The sequence below is a fragment of the Equus caballus genome, chromosome 15 (assembly GCF_041296265.1).
Source record: "Equus caballus isolate H_3958 breed thoroughbred chromosome 15, TB-T2T, whole genome shotgun sequence".
Lineage (NCBI taxonomy): Eukaryota > Metazoa > Chordata > Mammalia > Perissodactyla > Equidae > Equus > Equus caballus.
Window position 1 is genome coordinate 69594833 of NC_091698.1, and position 9595 is coordinate 69604427.

General features: G+C 34.0%; 1 long non-coding RNA gene across 2 annotated transcripts in view; it reads left to right on the forward strand.

The window, feature by feature from the left end:
• Positions 1-8773, forward strand: part of LOC138917871 (uncharacterized) — a 28999-nt gene extending 20226 nt beyond the window's left edge. For both annotated transcript variants that reach the window (XR_011426463.1, XR_011426464.1), the window contains one exon: positions 7338-8773. This is a non-coding gene — a long non-coding RNA (uncharacterized lncRNA). The remainder of the gene's footprint in view (positions 1-7337) is intronic.
• Positions 8774-9595: the final 822 nt, after the last annotated feature.

Here is a 9595-nt window from a genome sequence, read left to right on the forward strand (position 1 = left end):
TCTAGGAGTTGTGCAGTTTTGCACTTTACATGTAAGTCTATCACCCATTTTGAGTTAATTTTTGTGAAAAGTCTGTGTCTAGATTCATTTTTTTGCATGTGGATGTCCAGTTGTTCCAGCACGAACTCTTGAAAAAACTATATTTGTTCCATTGTATTGTCATTGCTCCTTTTTCAAGGATCAGTTGACTATATTTTTGGGGGTCTGTTTTTGTGGGTCTATTTCTGGGCTCTCTATTCTGTTCCATTGATCCATATGTCTATTCTTTTGCCAATACCACACTGCCTTGATTACTGTAGCTTTATAGTAAGTCTGAAGTTGGGTAGTGTCAGTCCTCCAACTTTGTTCTTCTTCACTACTATGTTGGCTAGTCTGATTCTTTTGCCTCTCCATATAAATTTTAGAATCAGTTTGTCAATATACACAAAATAACTTGCTGGGATTTTGATTGGGGTTGTGTTGTGTCTATAGATCTAGTTGGGAAGAACTGACATCTTGACAATATTGAGTCTTCCTATTCATCAACATGGAATCTCTCTCCATTTATTTAGTTTTTCTTTGCTATCTTTCATCAGAGTTTTGTAGTTTTCTTCATATAAATCTTGTACACATTTTGTTAGATTTACACATTAGTATTTCATTTTCGGGGTGTGTTTTTGAATGGTAGTCTGTGTTTAATTTCAAATTCCACTTGTTCATTGCTGGTATATAGGAAAGCAATTGATTTTTGTATATTTACCTTGTGTCATGCAACCTGGCTGTAATTGCTTATTAGTTACAGGAGGTTTTTTGCCGATTCTTTTGGACTGTCTACATAGATGATCATGTCATCTGCGAACAAAGACTTAAGTTTTCCTTCCCAATCTGTATATCTTTTATTTCCTTTTCTTGTCTTATTGCATTAGTTAGGTCTTCCAGTATGATATTGAAAATCAGTGATGAGAGGGAACATTTTTGTCTGATTCCTGATCTTAGCAAAAAAGCTCTGAGTTTCTCACCATTAGGTATGATGTTAGCATAAATTATTTGTAGATGTTCTTTACAGAAATTGAGGAAGTTACCCTTGACTCCTGGTTTGCTGAGAGTTTTGATCATGAATGGGTGTTGGATTTTGTCAAGTGCTTTTTATGCATCTACTGATATGATCACATGGTTCTTCTTTAGCTTGTTGATGGAATAGATTGCATTAATTGGTTTTTGAATGCTGGACCAGCTTTGCATACCTAGGAGAAATCCCACTCTGTTTGGTGTATAATTCTATTTATACATTATCCAATTTGATTTGCTAATATTTTGTTCAGGATTTTTGAATCCATGTTCATGAGAGATATTGGTTGGTAGTTTTCTTTCCTTTAATATCCTAGTCTGGCTTTGGTATTAGGGTAATGCTGGCCCCAGAGAATGTTAGGAAGTAGCTCCTCTGAGTCTATCTTCTGGAAGAGATTGTAGAGAATTGGTATACTTTCTTCCTTAAATGTTTGGTAGAATTCACAAGTGAACCTATCCAGGCCTGGTGCTTTTCGCTTTGAAAGATTATTAATTATTGATTTGATTTCTTTAATAGATATATCCCTATTTAGATTATATATCTTTTCTTGTGTGAGTTTTGGCAGGTTTTGTCTTTCAAAGAATTGGCCCATTACATCTAGGTTATCAAATTGGTGGGCATAAATTTGTTTATAATATTTCTTTATTATCCTTTTAATGTCCATGGAGTTTGTAGTGACATCCCCTCTTTCATTTCTTATATTAGTAATTTGTGTCTTCTTTTTTCCTTATTTAACCTGGCTAGAAGCCTGTTGATTTTATTGATCTTTTCAAAGAATCAGCTGTTGGTTTTGTTGATTTTCTCTATTCATTTCCTGTTTTCAATTTCATTGATTTTTACTCCAATTTTTATTATTTTCTTTCTTTTTCTTACTTTGGATTTAATTTGCTCTTCTTTTTATAGCTTCCTAAAGTGGAAGGTTAGATAGTTGATTTTAGATATTTCTTTTCTAATATATGCATTTGATGCTATGACTTTTCCTCTAAGCATTGCTTTCATTGCATCCCATAAATTTTGATAAGTTGTATTTTCATTTTTGACTAGTTCAATATATTTTAAATTTCCTTTGAGACTTCTTTCTTGACCTACGTGTTACTTAGAAGTATGTTGTTTAATCTCCAAGTATTTTGGGATTTTCCAGCTATCTTTGTGTTATTGATTTCTAGTTTAATTCCATTGTGGTCTGAGAGTGGATAGTCTATGATTTTTCATTTTTTTAATTTTGTTAAGACGTGTCTTGTAGCCCAGAATGTGGTCTATCTTGGTAAATGTTCCATGTGAGCTTGAGAAGAATGTGTATTCTGCTGTTTTTGGATGAAGTAGTCTATAAATGTCAATTATCTCCAATTGATTAATGGTGCTGTTGAGTTCAATTATGTCCTTACTGATTTTCTCCCTGCTGGATCTGTCCATTTCTGATAGAGGGGTATTATATTCTCCAGCTGTAATAGTGGGTTCATCTATTTCTCCTTTCAATTCTATCAGTTTTTTCTCACATATTTTGATACTCTGTTTTCAGGTGCATACACAGTAAGGGCTATTATCTCTTCTTGGAGTATTGACTCTTTGTTATATAATGCTTTTTTTTATTCCCAGTAACTTTCCTTGCTCAGAAATCTGCTCTGTCTGAAATTAATATGGCTACTCCCACTTTCTTTTGATTAGTGTTAGCTTGGTGTATCTGTCTCCATCCCTTTACGTTTAATCTATATGTGTCTTCATTTTTAAAGCAGGTTTCTTGTAGACAACATATACTTGGATCTTGGTTTTCAATCTACTCTGACAATCTCCATCTTTTAACTAGTGTATTTAGACTATTGATGTTTAAGGTTATTATTGAAATAGGTGGATTAATAACTACCATATTTGTTACTGTTTCTGTTTTTTGCCCTTTTTCTTTGTTCCTGTTTTTGTCTCCCACACTTTATCTGCCTTTAGTGGTTTTAATTGAGCATTTGCTATGATCCCAATTTCTCTCCTTTCTTAGCATATCAATTATACTTTTTTTTAACATTTTTTAGTGTTTACCCTAGAGTTTGCAATATACATTTACAACTAATCCAAGTCTGCTTTTAAACAACACTATTCTACTTCATGGATGGTGCTAGTACCTCATAATAACAAAATACTCCTAATTCCTCCTTCTTGTCTCTTATATCATTATTGCTCTCATTCATTTCACTTATATATAAGCATACATAAGCATATACAGATCTTCCTCAACTTATGGTGGGGCTACACCCAGATAAACCCACTGTAATTTAAAAATATCATAAGTAGAATACGCATTTAATATGCCTAACCTACCAAACAGCATAGCTTAGTCTAGCCTACCTTAAATGTGCTCAGAACACTTACATTAGCCTACAGTTTGGCAAAATCTTCTAACACAAAGCCTGTTTTATAATAAAGTGTTGACTATCTCATGTAATTTATTGAATACTGTACTGAAAGTGAAAAACAGAATGATTGTATGGGTGCAGAATGATTATAAGTGTATTGGTTGTTTACCCTCATGATTGTGTGGCTTACTGGGAGCTGTGGCTCACTGCCACTGCCTAGCATCATGAGAAAGGGTATCATAGTCCATATTGCTAGCCCAGAAAAAGATCAAAATTCAAAATTCTAAGCATGGTTTCCACTGAATGCTTATCACTTTCATGCCATTGTAAAGTCAAAAAATTGTAAATCAAACTATTATAAGTTGAGGACCATCTGTGAGTACACACACATATATACATATGTAATCAAATACATTGTTTCCATTCTCATTTTGAACAAACTTTTATCTGTTAGATAAATTAAGAATAAGAAAAATAAGTTTTTATTTCCTCTTCACTTATTCATTGTCCCATGCCCTTCCTTTCCTTATGTAGATTTGAGTTCTGACCTATATCATTTTCCTTCTCTCTGAAGAACGTTTAATATTTCTATTAAGACAGGTATGCTGGCAACAAATTCCCTCAATTTTTGTTTGTCCAAGAAAATCTTTATTTCTTCTTCATTTTTGAAGGATAATTTCACAGGGTAGACAATTCTGGGTTGGTGGGGTTTTTTCTCTCAACACTTTAGATATTTAACTCTACCGTTTTCTTCCTTGTATGGTTTCTGAGAAGTCAGATGTAATTCTCATCCTCGCTAGGCAAGGTGTTTTTCCCCTCTGGCTTTCTTTTAGGATATTTTCTTTTTCTTTGATTTTCTGAAGTTTGAGTATGGTATGCCTAGGTGTAGTTATTTTGGTATTTATCCTGCTTGGTATTCTCTGAGCTTCCTGGATCTATGGTTTGGTATCTGAAATTAATTTGGGGAAATTTGCTTCAGGTATTGCTTTTGTTCTTTTCTCTCTTTCTTCTTCTTCTGGTATTTCCGTTACACATTTTGTAGTTTTCCCTCAGTTCTCTGATATTGTTCTTTCTTTTGTTTCAGTCTTTTTTCTTTTTTTTTTTTTTTTCAGTTTTGGAAGTTTCTATTGTTGTATCTCAAAGCTCAGAGATTCTTTTTTCAGCCATATCTAGTCTACCAATGAGCCCATTAAAAGCATTCTTCATTTCTGTTATAGTGGTTTTGATCTCTAGCATTTCTTCATGATTCTTTCTTAGAATTTCCATCTCTTTGCTTACATTATCCATCTGTCCTTCTCTACTATTTCCATTAATATCCTTAGCATACATATTAATCATAATTTTAAAAAATTTCCAGTCTGATAATTCCACCATTCCTGCCAGTTTTGACTCTGGTTCTAATGTTTGTTCAGTGTCTTTAAACTCTATTTTTTTACTTTTAGTATACCTTGTAATTTTCTGTTGAAAGGTGGACCTGGTGCACTAGGTAAAAGGAAATGTGGTAATGGGCCTTTAGTAATGTACTGGTAAGCTGTGGGGGGAGGGGAAGCATTATATAGTCCACCCATTAGGTCTCAGTCCTTTGGTGAGCCTGTGCCCTGGACTATGAACTTCATCAGTGCTTCTCAGAATTGTTTCCCCCTTAGGTGGGAAAGAACGGCTGGAAAGGGCTGGAAAGTGCATTTCTCTTCTTCCACATGGAAGTCCAGAGTTGGGGGGGCATTGGGTATTTCCCTTCCCCCAGTTAGGTTAGACTTTGATAAAACCCTAGTGGGTTAGGCTCTGGTAAAATAGTTTCTCCTGAGGCCAGGCTTTGTTAAGAAGAACAGAATGCTCTGGTGTATTTCAAAATGATTCCTTTTCTCCTCCCCATGCCAGAAGCACAAGAGGATTTTTCTCCAGTATTTACTATGAGAACCTCATATAGCTCCTGGAGGTAAAATTCACAAAAGTGCAAGGGTCCCCCTACGACTGGGTCTCCCCAGAGTTTCTATCTCTCAGACTTGTCTACACTGAGCCTCCAGCAATTCATCAATTATGGTTTAGGTTTTCCTGCCCCAGTACTGGTTCCCATGGATGTTTCTGCTCCATGTGTTGTGATTCTCTGTATCCATCTGTCTGTCTCTCCAAATTTGGGGGAAGCAGTTTGCCCTGTGATCTCATTTCTCTGACAGATCTAAGAAGCGTTGTTGATTTTTTAGTTTGTTCAGCTTTGTACTTGTTGTCAGGATGGTGTGAAGACTTCTAAGCTCCTTATATGACGACCAGAAACTAGAAGCCTAAAGTTTTGGTTTTTATTTTTAGCTCTTTAATAAATCTGGAGTTAAATTTTGTGCAGAATGTAATATAGATATCAAATTTTATTTTATTTGTATGTGGTTAGCCAATAGGTACAACACCAATTATTGAATAGTCCATTCTTTCCCCATTTATTTTTCAGGGCTAGCTCTGTAATATATCCAGATCCTACAAATATTTGAATCTGTTTCTGAGCTTTCTATTTCACATTGTTCTTTCCATCTTCTCCTATACCAATGCCACACTATCTTAATTACTATATTTTTATAATAATAGTTCTAGGTTAATATGCTGGCAATCAATTTACTGAAAGCCATTTTTTTCCATTTTTCACAGCTTCACTGAGTTATAATTTATATACTGTAAAATTCACCCATGGAAAGTATACAATTCAATGATTTTAGTAAATCTATAGAGTTGTGCATTCACCACGATTCAGTTTAAGAACACTTTCATCATCCCATAAAGTTCCTTCATGCCCTTTTGTAACTAATCCCCACTCCTACCCACCCCCTCAGCCTAGGCAACAACTTCTCTGTTCTTGCCTCTATAAATTGGCTTTTTTTAGATATATCATATAAATGGAATCACACAATATTAGTCTTGCATCTGTGAAAGCCAATTTTTAAGTCAATTTACCTAATGTCCAATTTGCTAAATTTATGGTATTTACTATTTTATCAAAAATTTTAAGAAATAGCCTTCTTGAAAATATTAAAATATACAATATTCTTCTTGAGACTATTTTCTCAAATATAGAATATATACATATATAGTCTAAGTTACATTTTTCTTAGCAGCCTTTGAAGAAATGTTTAATTTGCCAAAAGTTAATTTATGAAGAATATATTCCTGAATATATTTAATATAGTCTTGAATATACCCATGTATAAATTTGAGATTTTCTAATGTATATTACTTATAAGAATATATTAATGAAGACTACATTATTATGAAGTCATTGATTACATTCCTGAAGAATGTATCCCTGAGGTATACAGTCTCGAATATATCCTTGACTATATTTACTATGTTGAATACATTCTTGTTTAGAATTCTTATAACTAAAGTCAAGAATGTTGCTTAAAACACATTTGTGGCTACTCAGTACATCTTGTAAATTCTGTAAATCAGTCATTTGTGGAATTAATTCTTCAGCAAATTGGCTTTTGGGAAATTGGCTTTTGACAAACTGGCTACTTATTGAATTGGCTATTTGACAAATTGGCGTTTGGTGAATAGGCCAACTTCGTAATATGTCTTGATAGCTTATGCAGCAAATCCTTTATCTTGCTTCTTTTTAAAATTTATCTTGGTTACTTTTGCACTTCTACTTTTATGTATGAATCTTAGAATCAGATTAAGTTCTGTGAAAAATCCTATTGGAACTTTGTTTGGATTTACACTAAATATTAGGTCTTGCCTAATAGGTTATTGTTGTCTAGAAGTGCTAATAGCTCAGTGAAGTGGTTAAAAATGGAATATTTTTGTGTGTTGGTGCTGCACCCAGCAGCCTTGCCAAATGCTTGGATTAGGCCTAAGAGTTTGGCTTTTGGATTTTCTATGGAGATAATTGTGTCTGTAAATAATAATTTTTTCTCTTTCTTTCCTTACAGCTAATTTTTAACTTGTGTTATTGCATTCTCTAGGGCCTCCAGTGTCATCTTGTGTAAGAACAGCAATAGAAGACATCTGTGTCTTTTCCTTGACATCAAAGGAAATCCTGTTAAACTTCAAACATTAAGTAAGATGTTATTGTAGATTTTTGGAAGATATTCTTTATCAGATTAAAACAGGTTCCTTCTATTTCTAGTCAGATAAACATTTTCTTTTCTTTTTTTTAGTTAAGAAAGAGTGTTGAATTTTATTGAATATTTTCTGCATCTACTGAGATGATCATGTGTTTTCTCTTTTAATCTAATAAGTGGTCACTTACACTGATATATCTTCTGCTATTGAGTGACACATTCCTGGGATAAACCCTATTTGGCAAAGACATATGATTGCTTTTAAACACCTCTGAATTTGATTTGCTTTGGTATTTTACATCTATGTTCATAAATAACATTGTCATGTGATTTTCTTCCTTTCTTCCTTCTTTCTTCTTTTTTGTCCTACGTTTTTCTATTATCCTATTATCTTTGTCCAGGTTGAATATCAAGCTTAAACCAGCTGTATTCAATGACTTAGTTAGCTTTCTCTAACTTTCTATCCTCTCAAACAGTTTGTTTGATTATGGACTTAAGTACTGCTTCAATTTATTTAATAATGATTACAAGTCCCTTAAAGTTAGCACATTTCCTTGAGTCAATTTTGGTAATTATCCATTTATTTAAGTTTTCAAGTTTAATGGCATAAAGTTGTCCATATACTATTTTATGATTTTAAAATTTCTACCGCATCTGTAGTTATGTCCCCTTTCACCATCCAATATTATTATTTATACATTCTCTTTATTTTCTCCTTAGTCTATTAATCTGACAGAGAGATACTAAAATCTCTCCCTGTAATTTTTTTTAAAAAAACTTTTCCTTATAATTATGTCAGTTTTTACTTTGTATATTTTGAGACTATCTTATTAGGCACATACAATTTCATGATAATTATACTGTATTTGCGAATTGTTCTTTCCATTATGCAATATTCCACTTTATTTCTATGTTATGCCTTTTGTCTTAAATTATATTTTGTCTGATACAAAGTTATTTTGATTAGTATTGCCTTGTATATATGCGTATCTTATTTTTTAAAATGAATGGCATCATACTGTACACATAGTTCTGCACCTAGCTTTTATGAAAAAAAGTTACTGGGGGAAATAACATGCACATAGAAAATGCAAAAAACATAGATGTAATAATTATAAAGCGTACACCTGTGTAACCACCACTCAGATCAAGAAACGGAACATGGCCAGCACTGCTCGTGTCTGCCTCTCCTTCGTCATCCGTTCCCTCCCCCGCTGCAGAAGGAACCAGTATCTTGACTTTTGTGATATTCATTTCCTTGTTTTTCTCTACAGTTTTGCCTCCTCTGAATGCATCTCTAAGCAATAAAGTTTAGCTTTGCTTGTTTTGAAACTTTATAGTAATGGAATCATATGGTATATATTATTTTGTGTCTTGCCTTTTCTTTTTGCTCAATATTATATTTTTAAGATTTATACATGATGTTGCATGTAACGGACTTGGCTTTTCCCACTTATAAATATATCTTGAGGATTGTTCCATAGCACTGTCTGTAGGAACAATGACTTATTCAACTAGGCAGGGTCAGAGAGAAGTCAGGTGAGGGAGCGGCGGATGGGGGATTTCAGGGAATCCTCTGGATCCCCCTTAACAGGCAAAGGTTGACCGTGGATGGTTACAGCTCTGGAGGCATTGGCTGTTACTCTGTCATTGACATCTCATCTGCTGTGTGTCTCCTTTCCACTCCCTGGGTGGACTGGAAAGCTCCTTGGTTCTTAGAGACAGAGAAGATGAAGAGGAGAGGGAATATTTACCTGCCTTTCCTCCTAGTGCCGTGTAAGTTGGGATTTTTTTGGTTTTTTTACTGTTAATAACAAACCTATTTATATTTATCACTACTTCTCCTACATTACAGAACTCTCTTCCCTGCCCCCCGGCCATCACGGGAACATTAGAGTAATACTCTTTTCTCAGTTAACCTTTCCTTCCAGGATAGTTTATTTTTGAGAGGAAACATTTGATAAAGCTCAGAGTAATTTTAAACACATGATTTGCCATGTTAACACTTGTCACTTATCATATGCACTTCAGTCCGACCTCCTTGCCATTCTGTTAACCTTCAGAGGCGCTGTTAAAGCAAGCCATTTGCAGTTGCCCTGTGAACACTCTGCATTTAAATTGCTTTTCCTCCCTTCCCCAAATTTTCCATAACTATAAAT